This window comes from Leptopilina heterotoma, unplaced genomic scaffold, assembly GCF_015476425.1.
Source record: "Leptopilina heterotoma isolate Lh14 unplaced genomic scaffold, ASM1547642v1 Lhet_223, whole genome shotgun sequence".
Classification (NCBI taxonomy): Eukaryota; Metazoa; Arthropoda; class Insecta; order Hymenoptera; family Figitidae; genus Leptopilina; species Leptopilina heterotoma.
In genome coordinates, this window is record NW_025110941.1 from 907,366 (window position 1) to 919,177 (window position 11,812).

The window sequence follows — 11,812 nt, forward strand, 5'->3', positions numbered from 1 at the left end:
GGAAAATAATGTTTATAAAAAAGTTAAAAATATATTGTTAAACTGTTTATAATAATAATATATACGTATATAATTAATAAATGTATTAGGGGCGAGCAGTAAAGGTCAAATCATCTTTAAAAATACACTGACATAGGGGCTGCTTAGTTAGCGCAACGCACAAAAACTCGTAGCGCAAACTTCAAAAATTTTTTTCTCAAAAATATCAAAAATCACTTCTTTAAAAATTTAACCACTTATTAAGGAAGGTTCAAATTTTGAAAAAATAATTTTTCTAGAAAATTCCATGATGTCCTTTGCTCTTTTTTTAACAATAAAAAATTATTGTTTAAACAAATTATTAAAAAATTAATTTTTCTTAACTTTTTTTTAATATTATATAAAAAATTGACATTTTCTCTACAATTTTGAATAAATGACTTTTCTTGTAGAATCAATAGTTTTCGAAATAAAAATTCTCAAAAAAGTCATTTTTTTCAGTTTCCGATTTTTCAAATCTAAATATCTTGCAAAAAAAATTTTTTTTTCAAAACTGTTTGGCACAGTTATTTAGTACCCCAAGTACTAAAAAGTTACAAACTTTAAGAAAAATCGGTGATCCACCATTTGCTTTTCGTATGGAACTGCCCTATAGGGGAGGGTAGGCTACATTGAACCGGGTATTTTATAAAGTCCAAGAACTAATTAAATTTTACAAATTTTGATCAGGTTTTTGTATCAAAATTAAGCTGAAGTACTCCTTCAGTTAATACACACGTTACAAACACAAATTATTATGATTAAATAATAAAATTTAATTTTTTTTAACAAGTTACACTTTTCTTATTTTGAAGGATCTGTGTCTACATTGAACCACCTCTAATAAAACACTACAATTTACTTCAAAAATAATATTTCCACTTACACATTGTAAAAAATCTTATTTTTCAGTCAAAAAAATAGAAAATTGTTGTTAAAGAGTTATTATTTGTTAATATAGGAGATTAATATATTTTGATGTCAGGTTAGGTAGGTAAAGTGACAGTTTGAGTTTATCTCGTTCACAATTGTGATGAAAGCATGTCTTCCAGTATTTTTCTTACTAATTTGTAGAGCAGACAACTTTAAAGCTCTTAAAATTAAAAATTCTTTGCTTTTTCGGGTGGTTTAATGATGCTGCACTCCCTGTATTCACATGACATTCACAACAAAAATTGTTTATAATAAATTTATGTAAGATTTGAAATTCTTTATCACATCGGAATATTGAAGTTGACACCCTAAGCGAAATAAATCACAAGTTTACTAATTTTTAAAACTTCCTATTTAAAAAAAAACTTGATTATATTTCCACAAAATTTTTTGTTTTGTAAGTGAAAAACAGTTTTTTTAGTTTTTCTTTATAAATAATAAACCTACGTGCCCGTAATTTTTGGACATAGTTTGTTTCAGTAAAACTAACTTATATATTAAATAAGAAAAAATTTCACTCAGTCATTTCTCAGAAAATTGAAGTGGTTCACTGTTGACGCTGGTTCAATGTAGCCTACTCTCCCCTACTAACTAAATTACATACACTCGATTCTTGTTATAACGAATTTCGTTACAGGGTGAATCTCTCAAAAAGAACAAATTCTAAATTGTAATTAAAAAAAAAAGTTTCAAAAAAATTAAAATGACTATTCCTATGTGAAGAGGAGGACTATAGTAAGTCTCTAAAATATGTGGTTACGATCTTTATAAACATTATTGTTTAAAAAATAATTGTTTATTGTAAAATAATTGTTTCATTTTTTGTCGCAAATACAATGAGTGAATTGGCTTGAAAATGGTTACTCTAAGGGTTTTCGAGGTCGCTGATTACGATTCTAAGGTCAGAATTCAAAAATTCAAAATGGCGGATCCAATATGGCGGTCAAATTTGTAAAAATTGATTGGATTCTTCTCAAATTTGTTGTCTAGGGGATTTTGGGGTCGCTGATTACAAATCTGATGTTATTTTTTTAGAATTTAAAATGGCGGATACAATATGGCGGATAAAATATTTGAAATTAATTGGATTCTCTTAAAACATGTTACTTGGGGGTTTTTGGGGTCGCTGATTACGAATTTGCGGTCATAATTCAAAAATTATAAATGGCGGATCCTATATGGCGGTCAAATTTAAAGAAATTAATTTTATTTCTTTAAAATTTGTTGATTAGGGGTTTTTGGGGTCGCTGATTTCAAATCTGATGTTATTTTTGTTTTAAATTCAGAATGGCAGATCCAATATGTCAGATAAAATGTTTAAAAATTAATTGGATTAGCTTGATATTTGATACTTGGAGGTTTTCGAGGGTGAAGATAACGAATTTTATTTAGAATTTATTTTGAAGCTAATCCAATTAATTTTTCAATATTTCGTCTGACACTTTGAATTTTAAAAAACTAACATTAAATTTGTAATCAGCGACCCCAAAAACCCCCGAGTAACGAAATTAAAGCCATTTTACTAAATTCTAAAATATTTCGTCCGCCATTTTGAATTTTAAAAAACTAACATTAAATTCGTAATCAGCGACCCCAAAAACCCCCGAGTAACGAAATTTAAGTTATTTTACTAAATTCTAAAATATTTCGTCCCCCATTTTGGATCCGCCATTTTGAATTTTAAAAAACTAACATTAACTTCGTAATCAGTGGCTCCAAAAACCCTCGAAAAATGAGTTTTAAATTTATTTATCATTTATTTAGCAAAAAACGAAAAAAGTACTGTCGGTTACGGAATGGAGTTTTTGCTCCCTTGGACGACGCTTAAATTGATTACTTATATATTAAAAAATTTTCTAAACTTTGAATTAAAACGTTAAATGTCGTTAAGTTTTATAAAAATAAAAAATTATTCAAAGAATTATTAATAAAAATTTTCATTTACTTATAAAAAAAAAAGAAAAGCCACTAGCGGTAACGGAATGGAGTTTGGTTAATTTCGATAACTCCGAAATATATTGATTCTAATGTAAAAAGATAAAATTTTATTAACAAACAATCAATAGTATTTGCTATATTTTATTTAAATAAAGGAATATTTTATAAATTAATAATAATATTTATCACTTACTTATAAAAATTTAGAATTTACTGCGGTAACGGAATGGAGTTTTCTTTCTGTCGATGCCGACTACTCAACTGAAAATCTCATTTATACGGAATATTTTCTTTTCTTTTATCCTAATTCGCACTGATCTTCAATCACACTAGTATTCTAAATACTATTTACCTCTGTATTGCTCCCCTAACATGTTTGTTTATCTTTAATTTTTATATTTGTGACCGGTAACGGAATGGAGTTTTCAATGGCGCACAAAACTAATTTAATTCTAGAAAATAGAATTTGAAATATTTTGCCTTACCTTTTCCGGATTTAAGTAAAATAAAGAATAATTAATAAATATTACTAAACAAGAGATGAAATTAGATTTTAAATGGGAAGTAATATTCATTCTTTGAGTAAAATTAGCTTCATGCACGGTAACGGAATGGAGTTTTTGCACCATATTAATATCCCAAGTGCGAAAACCAACGCGGCCCAACACTGGCCCAGTATTGGCAAAGCTGGCATCGAGACTTGGCAGACAATATTGGCCCGACTTTGCGCCGACTCTTGTGGTGTTAACCGCGGTTGGACGTCGGCAGCCAGATCTCGGCAGACATTACTGTCCCAATATTGGCACCAAATCTCGGCAGACATTAATGGCCCATTATTGGCAGCCAGATCTCAGCAGACATTAATGGCCCAATATTGGCTGCCATTACTCCCCCAGTGTTGACAAAATTAGAAAAAAATAAAAATAATTTTTTTTTATTCAATTAACTAATTAATTTATAACATTTATACGGCTTATTTCCCTAATTTAAACGCAAACTTACAAATATTTGAAAAATTCTTACCTCTCGCGGGGATCGATACCTGAACCTGACGCTCCACAGCCTAACACTCTGACCACTCTGCTACTCTGACTTGAAGTCGAGGAAGCAAAAGGGTTCTTATAAGCTACACTACACTGGCCAATACTGTGCCATTATTCGGCCGAGCTACGTCCCAATATTGGCAATTATAATTTGCCATCATAGATACAAAATGATAGACATTAATGTGCCATTCTTGGGCCAAGCTACATCCCAATTCTGGCAATTATATTTTGCCATCAAAGATACAAAATGTTTGCCATTAAAGTGCCAACAATGAGCCATTAATGGACCGATCTTCGTCACATCACTGGCAATTGAATTTTGCCATTAAAGATTGATCAACTTTGCCGTGAATGTGCCGTTATTGGGACAAGCTACGCCCCAATACTGTCAATTATAATTTGCCATGAAAGATACAAATTTTTTGCCATTAAAGTGCCAATAATGAGCCATTACTGGGCCGATGGTCGGCACATCACTGGCAATTGTCTTTTGACATTAAACATTGATAAACTTTGCCATGAATGTGCCGTTATTGGGCCGAGAGCTGGCCCAGTCTTAAAAAATTTGAAATTCTGACCATCGGCACCATCATTGGCCCAGTAATGGGACGTTTTGGTTACCAATAATGGCCCAGTAACTACTGCCAATTCTCGGCAGACATTACTGCACCAATGATGGGCCGTTTTTGCAGTCTTGGCATTTCGCACTTGGGATATGACGGGTTTAACGTCAAGTGCCCCAGATCAAAAATTTACATGGAATATTTAAAAAATTTGTAGTTTCTTTAAAACAAAACGAAAATACGTTTTCTATTTTGGGTTTTTCTGCTGTTTTTCAACACTTTCTAATGGTGTAAGCAAATGTAGAGAAAAAAAATTTTTTGACCTTGAAAAATTAAATTAAAAAATAAAATTTCATTTTTTTATCAAATGGACAGTTTTTATTTTTTAAAAAAAAATTTTATCATAAAGGTGAGGTTTTTTCCTAAAAAAATGTATAGGTCAAAACGTGGGACAAGAACTTTTAACTGGTCACAATAAACATTTACTTCTGCAGTGCACCGACCCGCAGTGGAATTTTTTTTACAATTTACTATTAAAAAATGTCTACGCCTTACAATTTTTAACCGATTTGAGTGTTCTTTGTCTTAAATTAAAGGGGAATAAATTCTTAAGACATCCTTCGAGGACAATTTTGGGGATTTTAATTATTTATAATTTTTTTTTAATCAAAGTTAACAAATTAATACACTTTTTTAAAAAAGGACGTTTATTTTCTTATTCCGTTGCTGCACATGATCTAACTCAATTCAAATTCATCCAATATGACCACCAGATAATTACTAAAGCATAAAATAATTTATTTCAATTGTTATAAACAATATACAGCCCTACAACGCGCAGGGGCGGTGGATTGCAGAAGTAAATGTTTATTTTGACCAGTTAAAAGTTCTTGTCTCACGTTTTGACCTATACATTTTTTTAGGAAAAAACCTCACCTTTATGATAAATTTTTTTTTTAAAAAATAAAAACTGTCCATTTGATAAAAAAATGAAATTTTATTTTTTAATTTAATTTTTCAAGGTCAAAAAATTTTTTTTCTCTACATTTGTTTACACCATTAGAAAGTGTTGAAAAACAGCAGAAAAATCCAAAATAGAAAACGTATTTTCGTTTTGTTTTAAAGAAAGTACAAATTTTTCAAATATTCCATGTAAGACCAAAAATTTAAACTTTGACCCCCTCCAGTTTTTATATTTGTTTAAATAAATTAATAATATTTGATATTTTTTATTGTATCTAATAGGACTACTGTTTGTGCAAACTTTTTACCTGATCCCAAACATTTCAAATTTGGACCTGGGTCACTTGACGTGGAACCCGTCATATGGATATTTCAGATAATATAAAATTTTTATTTTTTTTCTCATATGACCTGATTAAATCGTGTTAAATACTATCATATGGCGGCCATTATTTTTATTAATTTTAAATATTTTTTAGAAAAATGTCTTGAACGTGTCATTTGTCCTTTTTGAGAGATTCACCCTACAACGTTCTCTCGTTATAACGAACATTAAAACTCTCGATACAACGACAAAAAAACACGAACGAATTTAAGAGTTTAATTTAACCAAAATTTTGGTTGACTAAAAAAACGACCAAGTTAATCAACCCTTAACTTTATTTAACCTAAAGAATCTAGTGATCCGATAATTATTAAAAATACTTACTTTTTCTTTTAACTGATTCCATAATTTAGAAACTTTTAATATAAATAAACATACTTTACGAAAACTTTTACACGTATTTGACGTTTTGTACTGTTAATAATGGATAAATTTATGCGTTCGAATAGAAGGTAAAGTAGGATCCTCTCCTTTCGTCGTAATATCGAGATTTTTAAGTCCCGAGATCGTCGTTATAACGAGAATCGTGTGTATTTTATAAATAAATTATGTGCAGTCCCTCATAGCATTAGATATCCTAGGATATTATCGAAACATCCCTCAGATATCCTTAGGATATCCCAATTATATCCTTGAATTAATCCTAAGATATCCATCGAATATCATCACGATATACATAAAGTAACTTTCGAAAGTAAAATACTATTAATTAATTATATATATACGGGGCAAAATTTCTCAAGTGTACCAATGTCAAAATTGCAAGTTGTTGGATCGGGCTTATATTTTCACAGTATTTAGTACTATGTATGAGTACTTCAACTACCAAGTATTATGAAATTTTATAAAAAATTGTAGAGGGGGGAGGGGGTTGAAGATTTTGGATAAGTATGAACAGTGAGTTTTCTAAAAAATCGTAGCTTCTATATTATAAAGTAAAAAAAATTTTGACCTGTACGTTTTTGGTAAGTTTTTTCACGCTCTTTCAAATGGTGAAAAAATTTTTTAAAAAAATTTAAAATTTAACCCTTTTTTGAAAATTAAAAATTTTTTTAATTTTTTTTTCAAGAAGGACTCTTTTTTTGTACCAAAAGAAAGCTTAAGATGTGTACTTTCAATAACTAGAACGAAAAAAATGACGTTTTTTGTTGTTTTCGAATTATTAATTATTTATTTAATAAAAATTGAAATATTTTACAACAAAATAAAGTTAACGCAATTCTGAAGTTACTACTGTAAAGCACTACAAAATCTGCATCCAACGAGTCCAATATGAAGTATTTTGGATAAATTAACGTTTTATAAATAAATATTTATAAAAATTAATTAATAAATGAATATTATTTATCCTTTCGTAAAAACGAGGTGTGTAAGATCGACTAACTTCAAGTGTAGAACTTTTTCTTGATTGGCTCTTTTTCAAAATCCTTTACTTTGATTGGATATAAAATCGTCGTGACACTACTTACTGATGTCAAAGCAGCTAACTTCAAGTGTAGAACTTTTTCCTCATTGGCTGATTTTATAATGAGTGTTCCTCATTGGCTGAATTTTATAATGGTGGTGACCTCACACTTTTATATTTTCGTTTTTCTTTTTTAAAATTCAAAATTAAATAAATAATTAATTAAAATTATTAACTAAAAGTTAACTAAAAGTAGTTTAATATAATAATTTTTAATTATGGTTTGGTTTGTAATAAATTAAAAGTTTAATATTAAAATATATTTAATTTTATGATTCATTTTAGACACTTCAAAATTGTTGCGCGCGCATCTTTTTTCCAAACAAAAATTGTTTATTTGCTACAGGTATGTAACATCACCTCAGTGTGAAACGCATAGTTTTTGATACGAAAAATTACGAAATGTTACAAGTGTTATCAACTGTCATCCATTTGCAAAGTGTGACACGTGTATTGTTTCGATAAGAAATATTGACTGTTATTTACCGAGTGATTTTTCTTCTGAAAGTATTGATTGTGAATTTTGTGGTTTTGTTTTTTGTATATTGAAAAAAGTTAAAGTACATTACATACGTTACGTACGTAAGTATTAAAATACATGTAAATACTAATTATATTTTTTGTTAATATTATTTGTATATTTATTAGGAGGAGTTTGTAAATAAAATGTGAATTATTTGATTTATTAATTAATTAATTATAAATTTAATTAAAGTTAAAGACATTAATTTAATTAAATTAAAGTTTAAAGGAATAAAGGACATTTGCCTGTTATTTTGATTTCTGAATGTAGAATATTAATTGATTTTTTAAAATTCTGATGTTTGTATATTACATAATTATGTTATAGTGGTAATAATTGTGATTTAATATTGATTTATATTTGTTTTCTTAATCTTCATTATTGATTTTTCAACATTTTGGTAGTTAGTTATTATTATTTATTATTTGGAAAAAACTTTATAAATATTAAAGATAAGTACTAAAAATAACATGTGATTACGAGATACCAGATACTTGATAAACATTAATTTAGTCAAGAGGTACTAGATTAACAGATACTAAACAGATACAAAACAGAAAAGCTTACAAAAAATACGCATATATTTATTGTTGATAAAATTTATAAAAATTAAAGATAAGTACTATTGATAACATGTGATTACGAGATACCAGATACTTGGTAAACAGAGATTTAGCCAAGAGCTACTAGATTAACAGATACTAGAATAAAAGATAAAAAAATAAGAAATATAACACGGTACCCTGGAACCAATCTCAACCCTCAACATTCTCCCTTTCAAAGATTCCTGTTGCAACTTGTTCGTGGTACCTCACTGAATATTTTCTGACAAGAAAAAATTTAAAAAAAACTGGTTTTAATGATCATTTAAAAAAATTCAACTTCAACTGGTCAAATTTTGTGCCAGAAATTGTACAAAACCATAATTCCGGTAGAAAATTTTCCGTATAATCGGAATCTGACGTTGGCTTTCGAAATTAAAGCAGCGGTATCCCAGAAAATCCGGAAAACTGTAAATATTATAAAAAAAATCTCACCGTCGTTTTTTTCAAATTGTCTGTCAAATTTTATAAAAATAAGTGCAATTTCAAAATTTATTAAAATTTACCAATAAGTAACAGTTACGTTTTCAAATTTGCAAAACAAAATATTATAAAATGAACATCTTTTTGTCAGTAATTAAAATTTTGAATTTAAAAGTTAAGAAAATCTAGGGTCTGTTTACAACGTTTCTACCTAGGTTTCTACTGATTTTAAATTTTCTGATTTAAATTTTCTTTCAGTTATTAAATGAGAGAAAAGAAAATTATGCAGAGCAACTCCTAATATCTGTGTGTTACTACAACAGTAATCACATGTAATCGTTTAATCTTGATATTTTTAAATGATGATATTATTAAAACTATAATTTAAATAGAGTAGCATTGACAGAAGTGGGCCACCCGCCGTTTTTGGTTTTACAAGTGACATATCTGTCAACCGAAAATTTTTTCTTTTGTTATCAACAGAAGGTCAACTTTCAGTTGGTTATTAAAGAGTGCGACGTACAATTGTGTTCTCCAGCAATTAGTGCCAAAAATTATCTACTTTTTCTTTTTTCTCATTGTAAAAGTTATCGTTGTTTACATAAGATATTTATCGAATTCAATCGGGCAAGTAGCCTTTATTATAGTTTCAGACCTAACCTTAAAAAATTTAAAGAGACTCTTTCATATTGTCGCGTGGTATTATGGTCACGTTGTTTCTCCTCAAATTAATCTTGTTGACTGAAGTGGGCCACTGCATTAAAGTTCCGATTTGACATTTAGTGATTTTGTTTAAACTAATGAAGTGGTTCTATGAATTATTTTGAATTTTTAGCAATCATGTCACCAAGAAAGGCTAAACCAACTGGCTATGAACTCATTGACTACGACAAATTACTTTATGCTATGAGTCAAATAAAAATTAATAAAATTTCTGAACGCCCTTCTTGTGCTTAATTGTACAATACTATTTATTGAAAAAATTAATCATTTAACATAAACAATCATAGTGCTTCATCCTTTTTCTTATTTTAGATGGAAAACTTAGGAGGCCCACTTCTGTCTACAAAATCATGATATCGCAAATTTCTCTTTTTTTGCATAACGATGTTATACAATATGTTAAAATTAAGAATTTTAAAATGTGAGTTTGCCTAAAGTTAGGTAAGTCCTTTTTGTTCAAATAAACGTAAAAAGGGTTCAAAAATGTTAATTTCTGAATATTCTAAAGCATCAAAACCAAAGTGTGGCCCACTTCTGTCGGCACTACTACTCTACTACTCGGCACTCTACTAATTTCGGAAATTGTGAAACTGTTTATTATTAAAAGTTGTAATAAAAATCTAATAACAGAATTTTCACTATTTATATATTTAATAACTAAAAGAAAATTTTAATCAGAAAATTTAAAATCAGTAGGAACGTTGTAAACAGACTCTAGATTTTCTCAACTTTTAAATTCCGATTATACGGAAAATTTTCTACCAGAATTATGGTTTTGTATAATTTCTTGAACAAAATTTGACCAGTTGAAGTTGAATTTTTCTTTAAATGATCATAAAAACCAGTCTTTTTTTAAATTGGGCGCTAAAAACACAAAAATTGAAATTAAAAAAAAGCGCCCGACGGATTTTGATTTTTCTTGTCAGAAAATATTCAGTGAGGTTCCACGAATTAGTTGCAACAGGAATCTTTGAAAGGGAGAATGTTAAAGGTTGAGATTGGTTCCAGGGTACCGTGATAAACAGATACAAAACAGAAAAACTTACCAAAAATATACTTATATTTAATAATATTAATAATATTAATAGATGAAGATACATACTTTACATTCTTAATAATCTTCAATAAGAAAGGATAAAATAAAAATTCCAGTTACTGTTAAATGTGACAATAGTAACATTATTTAGGGGAGAGTAGGCTACATTGAACCAGCGTCAACAGTGAACCACTTCAATTTTCTGAGAAATGACTGAGTGAAATTTTTTCTTATTTAATATATAAGTTAGTTTTACTGAAACAAACTATGTCCAAAAATTACGGGCACGTAGGTTTATTATTTATAAAGAAAAACTAAAAAAACTGTTTTTCACTTACAAAACAAAAAATTTTGTGGAAATATAATCAAGTTTTTTTTTTAAATAGGAAGTTTTAAAAATTAGTAAACTTGTGATTTATTTCGCTTAGGGTGTCAACTTCAATATTCCGATGTGATAAAGAATTTCAAATCTTACATAAATTTATTATAAACAATTTTTGTTGTGAATGTCATGTGAATACAGGGAGTGCAGCATCATTAAACCACCCGAAAAAGCAAAGAATTTTCAATTTTAAGAGCTTTAAAGTTGTCTGCTCTACAAATTAGTAAGAAAAATACTGGAAGACATGCTTTCATCACAATTGTGAACGAGATAAACTCAAACTGTCACTTTACCTACCTAACCTGACATCAAAATATATTAATCTCCTATATTAACAAATAATAACTCTTTAACAACAATTTTCTATTTTTTTGACTGAAAAATAAGATTTTTTACAATGTGTAAGTGGAAATATTATTTTTGAAGTAAATTGTAGTGTTTTATTAGAGGTGGTTCAATGTAGACACAGATCCTTCAAAATAAGAAAAGTGTAACTTGTTAAAAAAAAATTAAATTTTATTATTTAATCATAATAATTTGTGTTTGTAACGTGTGTATTAACTGAAGGAGTACTTCAGCTTAATTTTAAAACAAAAACCTGATCAAAATTTGTAAAATTTAATTAGTTCTTGGACTTTATAAAATACCCGGTTCAATGTAGCCTACCCTCCCCTACATGTGTTCTGAATTAATTAATTTTATGAAAAACAATTTTTTAGAAGCGATATCTTTTCAATAAATTGAAAGAAATCATGTCGAACAAAAAAGAAACTGTTAATTTAAGTGTTACAGATTTTAATATTATAATTACT